Here is a 12861-nt window from a genome sequence, read left to right on the forward strand (position 1 = left end):
TACCCTAACCTCTTAGGACCCAAAATATAGTCTTTACTAATAATTTTGACCATAATTAACTTTTATTTACAAAATTGTTCATAAATGGACCAAAATTACAAAAAATAAGCTATTAAACTTCAAATAAATCACAAAATTTCAAATAAATTCAAAATTTGAAATTTAAATTCATGAACATTCTGGAAAAATTCCATGATACTCATAATGTTCAAAATCTTAGGTTAAAAAATTTCGAAAATTTTCCGGAAAAACAATGTTGCGGTTTATCGATATTTAATAAAATAATCATAAAAAACATGGAAAAATTATTTTCACTAACTTTTCAATTTTAGATCTGAAAAAGTGACTAAAATGCAACATTAGACGTTTTTCCTAAGTCATAGAATATATTTTATTAATTTTCACTAATAATGTCACTATTTATGTCATTTTTCTTCAAAAATTCATAAATCATGCTAAAAGACTTCTTTATAGCCAATTATTTTACACACATCTTGTAAAATTGCATGTGACAACATATAAATTTTCTATGACCAGATTCGAAATTTAACTCATATTAACCTATTTTTCTCTTAAATCCGAATTTAATAATGAAAAATTCATTTTTCGAGCATAACAAGTGCAAAAATTATGAAAAATTACAGGTTATCTCAAAATAATATATGTGATAACATATCCAAAGATCAACTTAAAATTCGAAGTATAGCTAATTTTCGACCAAAAATGACATTTTTACTCATAAAATCACATTTAAATGCCATTATAGTAAATTATGAACAATAAAAATCCGAAAAATTAACCAAAATTCCTAAAACACTTTAGGACCAGAAATATTAACATGCATGTAATAATTTCGTGATATATCATAATAACACAAATTTTACAAGTTTTATTTGTTATTCATATAACTCGGAAAAACTTTTAACCAATTTGCATGCAAACAACCGTGGCTCTGATACCAATTGAAGGAAATGTAGATTCATATACATGTTAACATACTCTTATATGTCTAAATAATTTGTCATAAAATTGAAACGGATCTTATGCATGCAAACAATAAAATAAATAGAGGAGAAATCATGTCCATACATTGTAAATTTTGGCTATTAGGGCACAAGAGAGATCACCTTTCTCTTCTTGTTCTTGAGCTATTCCAATGGAAGAACAAATATCTAAGTGTAAGATCTCTCCCTATGCTTAATACCCAAGGCTTCTCTTAATTAAATCAATATTACAAATACTAGTTATAATATTAATCAAGGTAGAAAAATGGAACCAAAATATTTATAAACTCTTATACTATTTCGGTTTTTAGAGAGATAAAAGGGAGGATTTTAATTCTCTCTAAAACTATATTTTGGATGATAGGTGGAATGAATTAATCTCTAACACATTTTAGAGTAATAGGTAAAATAAAAATGAAAAACCAATGATGGTTTTTCACATCAAAAACCGGGTGGTAGGGGGGGGCTTTTGGGTGAGCCAATGCATGAAATGGTTTGTCTTCACAATGCACCATAGGCTTGCATGGCTACTAAAGCAAAACAATCATTGTGTTTAGCTACTAATTAAACAATTAATTAGCTTAAAAGCCCCTCCTATTTTCGGCACCTTTAGCTAATATGGATTCCATATTAATTTTGTCAATTGTCAATATGTTACATGTCACATGTCACATATATTTGTTATGTATTTTTAACATATTAAAAATCAACGTATTATTAAAAATACGTCACATACAAAATCGACTTAGTAATATCATAATTACTTGTGCCAAAATATTTTACCAATTTATAAATCACAACTGATTGTATTTATAACAATTCATTCAATTTAATTGTTACATTAAACAATTATTTCATCCGAGTAATGATACAATTCAATTACTCAGACCGTATCTTATTAAATCACATTTCAATATGATACGTAAATTTTACTTCCAAAATCGTCCGTCAATTTTCTAGTAATTTAATTAACTCGTAACATTATACGATTAATTAAATAATCAATTAAGAGTAATGCCCTTTAGGTATGACCTAGGGGGTCAACTGATCACCACCGTCACACGACACGCAGAATGTCAAACTCTAGTCACCAATCATTACCGATATATGTTGACCAGTTGACAGTAACAATATTACTTCCCAATTGTATTCATTTTAATGAGACTTAAACATGTGATCATCATGATCAACAGTCGTGATCGCATTATTGTCGGAGGACACATATTCCAACAGGGCGGATTGTGGTGGTTTTGGACGAGCGGCCTTCTGAGGAAGACGCTCGGATTCCTTGTGTTGGACGGGCGGATTGTGGACAATCCGCTCGGATTCTTGATCAGCTTCTTCCCTTGTTGTTTTCTTCCTTTTTCTTCATAAAATCCTTGAGGATTTCGTCGGGGATGCAAGGATCTTTTCTCATCATTGCCCATCTACTATATTATTGGTCGGGTTTACTATTTTTCGGTTACTTGTCGTTAGGAGCACCTAGACCAAAACACAATTTATAACTTCACAAACAACTCTACAATTAGTAAAGAGGCAAGTAAAGGTCGGATCCCAAGGGACGGGAATTGAGATTAGATTTCTATTGCAACTAGTGGTGTCTTAAGGGTGTCACAATTGGGGTTTGATGTAGAAGATCACTAAACTAAATAGCAATGAAAGTAAACAAGCAAGATGAATTAAAAGGGATGTAAACAATTGATAAAAGGCACTAGGGTGTCATGGGGTCATAGGGGATTCATGGGAATTGATCATACAAACATATTTTCAAGTTATAAGCAAGCAATTATTGTTGTGATGGATCGAGTTGGTTTATATCTTACAATCATAGGAAAGTTTGGGTCCCGGAGCCGAATCGATTAGATTGTACAACACCTACAAGTGGACTTAATCTTCCCTACTCAACAATATGCATGGTCTAATGAGACTCGAGTTGGTTTATGTCTTACAAGTCTCATTGAAAAGATGGGTGATGGGTAAAAAATGCAAGGATTCATAGGCTCACATTTCATCAAACATAACATGTGCATAGGTTTAGATCACAACAAGCAAGCAAATAAACTATGAAAGCATATTAATTTAAGCATGAATCATCCCCCATGTTGGTTTCCCCTAGTTACCCATTAACCCTAGCTAAGGTAACTACTCACTCATTATCATGTTGAACATGCTAGCAGGGTTGTCAATCATACCAACAAAGTGAAACATGATGAATAAATGAAAGTGATTAACAATAATTAAAGAGGGATTAAGAGAATTATACCTACTAATGATTCCAATAATAAAGCAAAGAATAAAAGAAGTACTTGAATGCTTGATTGAGAGGTTGTCAATCTCCCAATAATAACCCAAATAATCTTCAATTACCCAAAATAAAGGATGAACAAGAGAGAGATTAAGGAAATAAAACTTGTATTAAAACTTGATTAAATGTTGATTACAAGATTAAAGAGAGATTTGATTGATATTAACTACTCTAAAGATTGCTAAGAAGAACATGCTCTTCTAATTAGACTAATGGGGTATTTATAGTGGGGATTAGGTGCATGAATTAGGGTTAACTAAGGGCTTAAATGACAATTAAGTCCCTTGTTGAGGAAACGCCAGTCTCTTTTGGAAGACTCCGGTGTCTAGGGAGGCTCCGGTCTCTAGAAAAAGATGTGCATCCTTCCTTGAAGCTTGAAGAAGACGAAATGGGTCTGTCTGGGAATCCGGGCATCTTTAGCACGGGACGGGCGGATTTGGCGGTCTCTGCCCGGGCGTCCAGGTGGTGAAGACGGGCGTCTTCTGGAGCTTTTACCCGGGCGTCTTGGGGGTGAAGACGCACGGATTGTGGGGTAAAGACGGGCGTCTTCTAGGCAATCCACACGGATTGTCAGGCAGTCTTGTTCCTTCTTCTTTTCTTCCTTTTTCTTCATAAAATCCTTGGGGATTTCCTCGGGGATGCAAGGATCTTTTCTCATCATTGCCCATCTACTATAGTATGTACAAAGGCCTTCTAATCTTGTCTCTCCTTGATGCTTGGTCATTGAATTCAATCAATTTAGCCTCATTTTGCCATGAAAATGCAAGGTTTGTACACCTTTCCTACCAAGGACACAAAACCTCAAAGAATATGCAAAACAAAGAACTAAAGACAATAAATGACCCAAATATGCACTAAAAAGCATGGGAACAAGGCTAATTCGGGGACTAAATATGCTCTAATTATGGTCACATCAAGTATGTACAAAGGCCTTCTAGTCTCGTCTTCTCTTTGATGCTTGGTCACTGAATTCAATCAATTTAGCTCCATTTTGCCATGAAAATGCAAGGTTTGCACTCCTTTCCTACCAAGGGATCAAAACCTCAAAGAATATGAAAAACAAAGGACTAAAGACAATAAATGACCCAAATATGCACTAAAAAGCATGGGAACAAGGCTAATTCGGGGACTAAATATGCTCAAATAATGGTCACATCAAATATCCCCAAACCGAACCTTTGCTCGTCCCGAGTAAAGAGGTGATAAAGACTAGGACCGTTATTTAAACTAACCTAATAGCATAGCCGATATGAGACAATTAGCGGGTCTCACTCCGCCCCTTCAACTCACAACAAGACAACCATGAGGTAGGATGCCTTCTTGCAAGGCAAGGTGGGTCTTGCCAAAATGGCGACACATCCAAGCATTAAAGCACATAAAATCAAGTAATGGATGCATCTACAAAAGAATATCCACTTTCCTCATCTAAGTGGCGGAAATTATCTACAAAGGAAGCAATTCAAGGGTACACACTCCTTCATAGATGCGATTTCTTCAAGCTACTAAGCCTAGAAGGATACCAATAAATCACCTCCAAGTTGTATCAAGCTAGGGTACCTTTGTCCTCAATCGTTAAATGCTTTCGTCAAGAGTAGACTCCCTATGGTGTTAGAAACACTGGAGGATCGCGGAATTCCCCTTCTTGCCTAGACAAGAAGAAGGGTCGTCCCCTCTCTACCATGCACAAAAATGGATACGATGGATAAAGGGATTGATAGAATTTGAGTTTCATTTGGGAGTTTGCTTTTGTTTTTGTTTTTCTCCCTAATTTCTTGTGGCATATAACATTTGAGAACACTTTCTTTTGCCATGTCTTTTGATTTTTGGCATTTCAATACTTGACAACTTTCAACTTTTTGCATTTTTCTTTTGAACATTTTCAAAGTCACCCCATATGTAGTGAGGGTGCCTTATAGTTGAAGCATAGGAGTCTATTTTTGCTCCTCTTTTCATTTGATGCATTTTTCAAACTTTCTTTCACTTTTCATTTCATTTCTTGAACTCAAATCAATTTCTTTTTGTGCCCATTCCCTTTGATGACAAAAAATGGTAGAACATGGATGAATGATGGTTGCATGGTTTCAAGGGTCACCTTGGAATAAACGGTAGCCAAGGAGTTATCACACCACAAGGTACTCTTGACTAGGCCTTAATCCATGAGTGAAAGGATACTAGCATGACACATCCTAGGGTATTTTACAAGCATTCTAACAAGCAAAGTCTTAAGAAGAAAAAACATCTACTAGGGCCTATATACACTTGTCAAGCTTCCCAAGTAGACGGTTTCGCAAAATTTTCTAACATGCAAACTACATGCCATGATGCAACTAACATATATACATCCTAGGGCATATGATTCTACCAACTAATATGCCAAATAATCTAAATGCAAGTCCTAAATTCACATTGTTTATACCGCATCAATCACAATAAAGCCACATAGTCATTAACATAAAGAGGAAAAAGGAGATTGGAAAGATCATACCATGCGGTCTTCAATATCCTCATGTCTCGGATGTGGCGTAGTCAATCAATGTGAACAAGGATAGACAAACATAATATATACAAGTCTACACTACAAAGGAAATGAACTTGTTTTTGGATTTTTCAATTTTTCAATTTTTTTTTTCGAAATTTTTGATTTTTTTTTTGGATTTTTGAATAAAAGTTAAGTTAGAATTTCCCATCCCCACACTAATATGGGCATTGTCCTCAATGGTCAATGTGATAGGAAATTATGCAAGTATGATGCATGATTTCTATACTAAATGCAAGCTATACTAATCTACACTACATGATGCATAGGTGTTTGTTTATGACGGAGAGCGTAATTTAGATTACCTCCCGTTGCGTATGCATGTACTTCCCCAAACCGAGATAGACATTATTTCTAATGTCTTAAATTTTGGGGTAGTTCATGCACACAAGATGCAATGCATGAAACTATATATTGCCATTTTGGATTTTCAAATGGGAACAATAAAAAGAACACCTCAATGGGGCCGAGGTGTTAGTCCTCATGTTGCTAGGACTCTCCAAACTAGTCAAAGTCAAATATTGTACAAGTTAACAAAACATTAAACTCTTTCATGAAAATTGAAAATAAAGAGAGGGGATAAGGAAACTTCACTTAAGTTTGAGATGGGTGCCTCATGCCCGCTCCATCTAGCTATGAAGAGATCTTCTACAGATCGCCATCATCTCCCTCTAGGTCACTATCCCATATTTCCTTGGATGCATCACTTGTATTAGGGTCTATGAACTCATCTTCTTCGCTACCAAGCTCCACCGTATCCCCACCGCAAGATTTATCGCTCCCTTCATCTTGTTGCTCATTTGCCCCTTCGTTTGCTCTTTCTGAATTTGGGAAGAGTATATCCATTTATGCCCAAGAGGGAAATGCTCCCTCATCACTAATATTCTCTCGTTGAATCATATCATGGAATTGAGGGTAAAGTGCATAATAGTTATCCACGTTAGCTTCATATTGTCGGAAGTGCAAGTCTTGGAGAATTCCCGTTACAAAGTCATCACGGGGGAGGATAAAGGGGTTAGGGTGGTTGTACGGTTGATATGGAAAAGGGTAGGGAGGTATCTTAATTTTCTCATCTTATTGTTGCTCTTGTTGTTGTTAGGGATTTGGTGGTGGTGGTGCTTGCCTTGCTTGGGTTGGGTTTGCGGGGATGACGTAGGATGGGATCGGTGATAAAGGTCCCCTTCTTGGTGAGATTCTTGGTAGACCGGTCATTGGTAAGTAGATTGGATCACTCTCCTTTGTTATCCACTTGATCCTTTTATCAACCCCCTCAAGGGTTATCCAATGATGATGCACAAGAAGGAGGTCTTCATTTATCCTTGTATTCCCGGAAAGAGGAGTGTACTCATTGTTCTCATTAAATTTTGGATTGAAATGCTTTGCAATCTTTGTAATGAGCCCTCCATTAACGATGTGTTTCATCCCATCATCATCACCGTTCCTAAACATAGCCCACTTCTCAAGTAGCACAAGAGGCGCATTAAAGTGGTACCCACCCCTTCCTTGGATATCGAGGTAAGACTCCATGAACACAAGATCGAGTTCGTTCACAATTGCCGGGTCTCGGCGAGCAAGGAGGGTGCCGGAAAGGAACCGGTAAGTGAGTCTCAAAATAGGATTCTGAATGTGGAAAGCTAGACACTCCTTGATGTACATGAAATCTCGGCCGGTCATGGCCCTCCATAGGGGTGCAACACTATATATCTTTGGTTTTGATGTCCGGGTAGGCGAGACATCGAGACCAAGCACATTAGCAAATTCCACTAGAGTCATCATTCTTAAAACACTTTCCAACCTAAATTCTATGCATATCGTTCTATTCAAGGTTGTGATTTTCAAGAAGCTTAAAAATTCAAGAACAAGGGATCGGTAGGTTTGGTCGTGCATGTGAAATAGGGTAGAGAGACCAAACAACTAAAAAAGGGCTTCCATTTGATGGTAAATCCCAAGCTTCCTTAAAGTTCTATGACATAAAAACTTAGTAGGGAGAATGTTCTTACGAAGAAGTCGGTGAAAAACGAGCCTTTGCACATCATTTACGAATTCAACATTTGAGAAGTAATCAAGCTTGGTAAGATCCACAATTTCTTCATGCTCCCTCCTTAGAGTATCGATGTGAGAATTAGAAGAGCTTCCTCTTACTCTTGGTCTTCTTTTATCCCTAAATGAAGATCCCTTTGGTCCCATTCTTTGATTGTTGAGTTGGAATTTTTGATTTGTTGAAGTATGAAGATGCTCTTTGTGGATTGAATCTTGCTTTTGAAACCCTAGAAATTGGGGCTTTTTGATTTTGTGGAATAAAAGAGTGTTTGGGATATGCTTTGGAGTCATAAGAAGGTGGGTTTTTATAATACAAGTGGAAGGAAGGGTGATGTGTCACAAATTGTGTGGTGGGGAGAATTAAAATTGGATAAATCGGGAGTGAATGCCGCAGGGAGACGAGCGGACTCGGGCTCGGGACGCTCGGATTCTATCATTCTGGGACGAGCGGATTCTCTTACAGCGGATTTTTTCAAAATTTGAAGCAGCCAAGACGAGCGGATCGAGCACAGGACGAGCGTCTTTTCTGAGCAAGATGAGCATCTTTTCTCAAAGATGAGCGGATTCTGTTACAGAAACGTTTCTTAAAATGTTGAAGCAAAAAGACGAGCGGATTGATCATCAGACGCTCGGATTCCTGCTGGACGAGTGGATTCTCAATAATACAGGCGTCTTTTTACAAACTGAGCGAATTTCCTTCTTAGACGCTCGGATTCCTTGCTGCGGATTCCCTTTGATTTCCTTGACTCCGATAAAAGCTTCCCCACACTTGAAAACTAGTTCCTTCCTTAATCAAAAATCATTAGTGACCCTCCCTCACTTACTCTCATGGAAAGAATTTATGTTTATGATAAAAGGAATGAAATAAAGTTATAAATACAAGTTAGAGGGGTTAGTATATTTAAAAGTGGTGGTTTAGGGAGGACTCCACCAAACTCTCCCTTTGATGATTCCTTCAAGGATGAGGAGGCCCGAGGTAGGTGACCTCGACCTCTCCAATGAATGCTCCCTCATAATATGGCTTCAATCTTTGACCATTGACCTTGAATTTGCTTCCATCTTCCGCCTTGATTTCAAAGTCCCCATATTTTCCAACCTCGGTGATCACATAGGGACCCATCCATCTAGAGTTCAACTTTCCCGGAAAGAGTCGATAGCGGGAATTGAATAGAAGGACTTTATCCCCTTTGTGCAAGGCTTTTTGCTTGATCCTCTTGTCATGGAGCAATCTTGTCCTTTCCTTGTAGATCTTGGCATTCTCGTAAGATTGTAGTCGGAATTCTTCCAACTCTTGAATTTGAATCATCCTCTTTTGACCACTTAATTTGAGATCAAGGTTAAGGGCTCGGATTGCCCAAAAAGCTTTGTACTCTAATTCGATTGGCAAGTGGCATGCTTTTCCATAAACAAGCTTGTAAGGAGAGGCTTCTATGGGAGTCTTATAGGCCGTCATATAGGCTCAAAGAGCGTCATCAAGCTTTGTGCTCTAATCCTTTCGGGTCTTGTTCACCACCTTCTCAAGAATTTGCTTGATCTCTCTATTCGAAACTTCAACTTGACCGCTTGTTTAAGGATGATATCCTAAGCCGGTTCTATGTTGAACACCATACTTGGTCAAAAGGGATGCGAGTTTCTTTTCATGAAAATGCGTTCCTCCATCACTTATGATTGCTCTAGGGACTCCGAATCTTGGGAAGATTATTTTCTTGAAGATCTTGGTGACCGTTTTTGCATCATCGTTTAGGGTGGCAATTGCCTCCACCCACTTTGAGACGTAGTCTACGGCCACAAGGATATACTTATTCCCATTGGATGTCACAAACGGCCCTTGGTAGTCGATCCCCCAAACATCGAAGATCTCCACCTCTAGTATACCCCTTTGTGGCATTTCATTCCTCCAAGAGATATTCCCCGTCCTTTGACAAGCATCACAATGAATGATAAATTCCCTTGTATCTTGGAACATTGTAGGCCAATAGAAGCCCGATTGAAGAATTTTTGCAATGGTTCTCCTTGCTCCATGGTGCCCACCGTAAGGTGACGAGTGGCATCCTTCCAAGATTCCTTGAACTTCCCATTGAGGGATGCACCTCCGGTAGAGCCCATCACTACACTCTTTGTAGAGATTTGGGTCATCCCAAAAGTACCTTTTTACTTCGAATAAGAACCTCTTCCTTTGGTTATAGTTCAAATTTGGAGGGAGTACTCTTCCAACGATATAGTTGGCATAGTCGGCAAACCATGGGGTGATGTGCCTTTCAAGTTGTGTTTGATTGGCTCTCAAGATATCGTCGGGAAATAAGTCATTGATCGGCGTTTCTCCTTGTTCATCATAAAACCGGATCCTTGACAAGTGATCCGCCACTACATTTTCGGCTCCTTTCTTGTCTCTTATTTCCAAGTCGAATTCTTGAAGAAGCAAAATCCATCTCAACAACCTTGGTTTTGCCTCTTTCTTTATCAAGAGGTGTCGGAGAGCACGGTGATCCGAAAAGACAATCACTTTGGATCCAAGTAAGTAGGAACGGAATTTGTCCAAAGCATAGACAATGGCAAGAAGCTCTTTCTCGGTGGTATCATAGTTCACTTGGGAGGGATCAAGAGTCTTGCTTATATAGTAGATGGCACGAAGAGCTCTTCCTACCCGTTGGCCAAGCATCGCTCCAACGGCGTAGTTACTAGCATCACACATAATCTCGAACGGTAGTTCCCAATTTGGAGGTTGAATGATCGGTGCCGAGATTAGTGCTTCCTTGATTCTATTAAAGGCTTCAACACACTCATCAGTGAAATGGAATTGGGCATCTTTAAGTAGGAGTTGAGTGAGGGGTTTCGCTATTTTTGAAAAATCTTTTATGAAACGTCGATAGAAACCCGCATGACCGAGAAAACTTCTCACCCCTCTAACATTCACGGGAGGTGGGAGTTTCTCTATCAACTCAACCTTAGCTTTATCGACCTTGATGCCCTTTTCCGAGATTAAATGACCCAAAACAATTCCTTCATTTCCATGAAGTGACACTTTTCCCAATTTAAAACAAGACTAACATCTTCACATTTTTGCAATACAAGAGAAATATTATGCAAACATGAGTCAAAGTCTTTTCCATAAACGCTAAAATCATCCATAAAAACTTCCATTATGGTCTCTAGGTAATCGGAGAAGACACTCATCATGCATCTTTGGAAAGTGGCGGGGGCATTACATAAGCCAAAAGGCATCCTTCTATATGCAAAAGTACCATAAGGGCATGTGAAGGTGGTCTTATGTTGGTCATCCGGGTGTATGGGTATTTGAAAGAATCCCGAATACCCGTCGAGGTAACAAAAGAATTTGTTGGAGGCCAACCTCTCAAGTATTTGGTCAATGAATAGTAGGGGGAAATGATCCTTTCTTGTTGCGGAATTCAATTTTCGATAGTCAATGCACATACGCCAACCGGTGATCTTCCTTGTGGGTATTAGCTCATTCTTTCGTTTGTCACCACCGTGGTACCTCCTTTATTAGGTACCACTTGAACGGGGCTAACCCACAAAGAGTCCGATATGGGATATATGACTCCCGCATCAAGTAATTTCATGACCTCTCCCTTGACAACTTCTTGCATGTGGGGGTTTAATCTCCTTTGAGATTGGATGGTAGGTCTATGGTCCTCCTCTCGATAAATTCTATGCATACAAAAGTTGGGACTTATCCCCTTAAGGTCATCTAGACTATAACCTATAGCCTTTTCATGTTGCTTTAACACATCAAGCAATTTTGCCAATTGGCTTTCATCAAGTCTATCATTAACAATCACGGGTTTGGTCTTTGATTCATCAAGGTAAGCATATTTCAAATTTGGGGGAAGGGGTTTTAAAGTAGGGATTTGTACCTCACTTTCCTCCTTTGAAGGTTCATTAAGAATTTGCTCCATTTCCATTAGACACTCCATTCTCATAGCATGTTCAACTTGTTCTTCCTACTCATCAATCTCGTCATACTCGAATTCCATGACGAATTCCTCTTGGTCTTGGCTTGTAAGATTTCTTCTAGGATTGATTGCTCATGTTCTATAGGTTGACATGCTTCCACAAGGATGTTATGCACTAATTCGGATTGCTCATGAGTTAGTTATTTGTTAGCTAGAGCGGCCTCAAAAAGATCTACCTCCAATTCTCAATACATATTTTTAGCCTCACTTGCTTCCAAGGCTTCCAATGCTTGCATGGGGTCTTTGAAAAAAGGTATACTTAAGTGGTCCTCTACAAAGCAATCTATAAGGTCCATCTTGTAAAATATCGAACAACTTGAAAATAATTAGAACAAACCTTGAGGAGTTTTACTTCCCCAAGGCAAAGAAAGACACAACTAATAACAATCTAAGAAAATCTAAATCAAGTTAACACCGTCCCTGGCAACGGCGCCATTTTTGGTCGAACCCTCTTTGAGGTTTAGTTTTCGATACTTTTCGTTAGGAGCACCTAGACCAAAACAATATTTATAGCTTCACAAACAACTCTACTATTAGTAAAGAGGCCAGTAAAGGTCGGATCCCAAGGGACGGGTATTGAAGTGAGATTTTCAATTGCAACTAGCGGTGTCTAGGGGTGTCACAATTTGGGGTTTGAATAGAAGATCACTAAACTAAATAGCAATGAAAGTAAACAAGCAAGATGATTAAAAAGGGGTGTAAACAATTGAAAAAAGGCACTAGGGTGTCATGGGGTCATAGGGGATTCATGGGAATTGATCATACAAACATATTCTCAAATTATAAGCAAGCAATTATTGTTGTGATGGATCGAGTTGGTTTATATCTTACAATCCTAGGAAAGTTTGGGTCCCGGAGCCGAATCGATTAGATTGTACAACACCTACAAGTCGACTTAATCTTCCCTACTCAACTATATGCATGGTCTAATGAGACTTGAGTTGGTTTATGTCTTACAAGTCTCATTGAAAAGATAGATGATGGGTAAAAAATGCAAGGATT

Source organism: Silene latifolia, chromosome 11, assembly GCF_048544455.1.
Source record: "Silene latifolia isolate original U9 population chromosome 11, ASM4854445v1, whole genome shotgun sequence".
NCBI lineage: Eukaryota > Viridiplantae > Streptophyta > Magnoliopsida > Caryophyllales > Caryophyllaceae > Silene > Silene latifolia.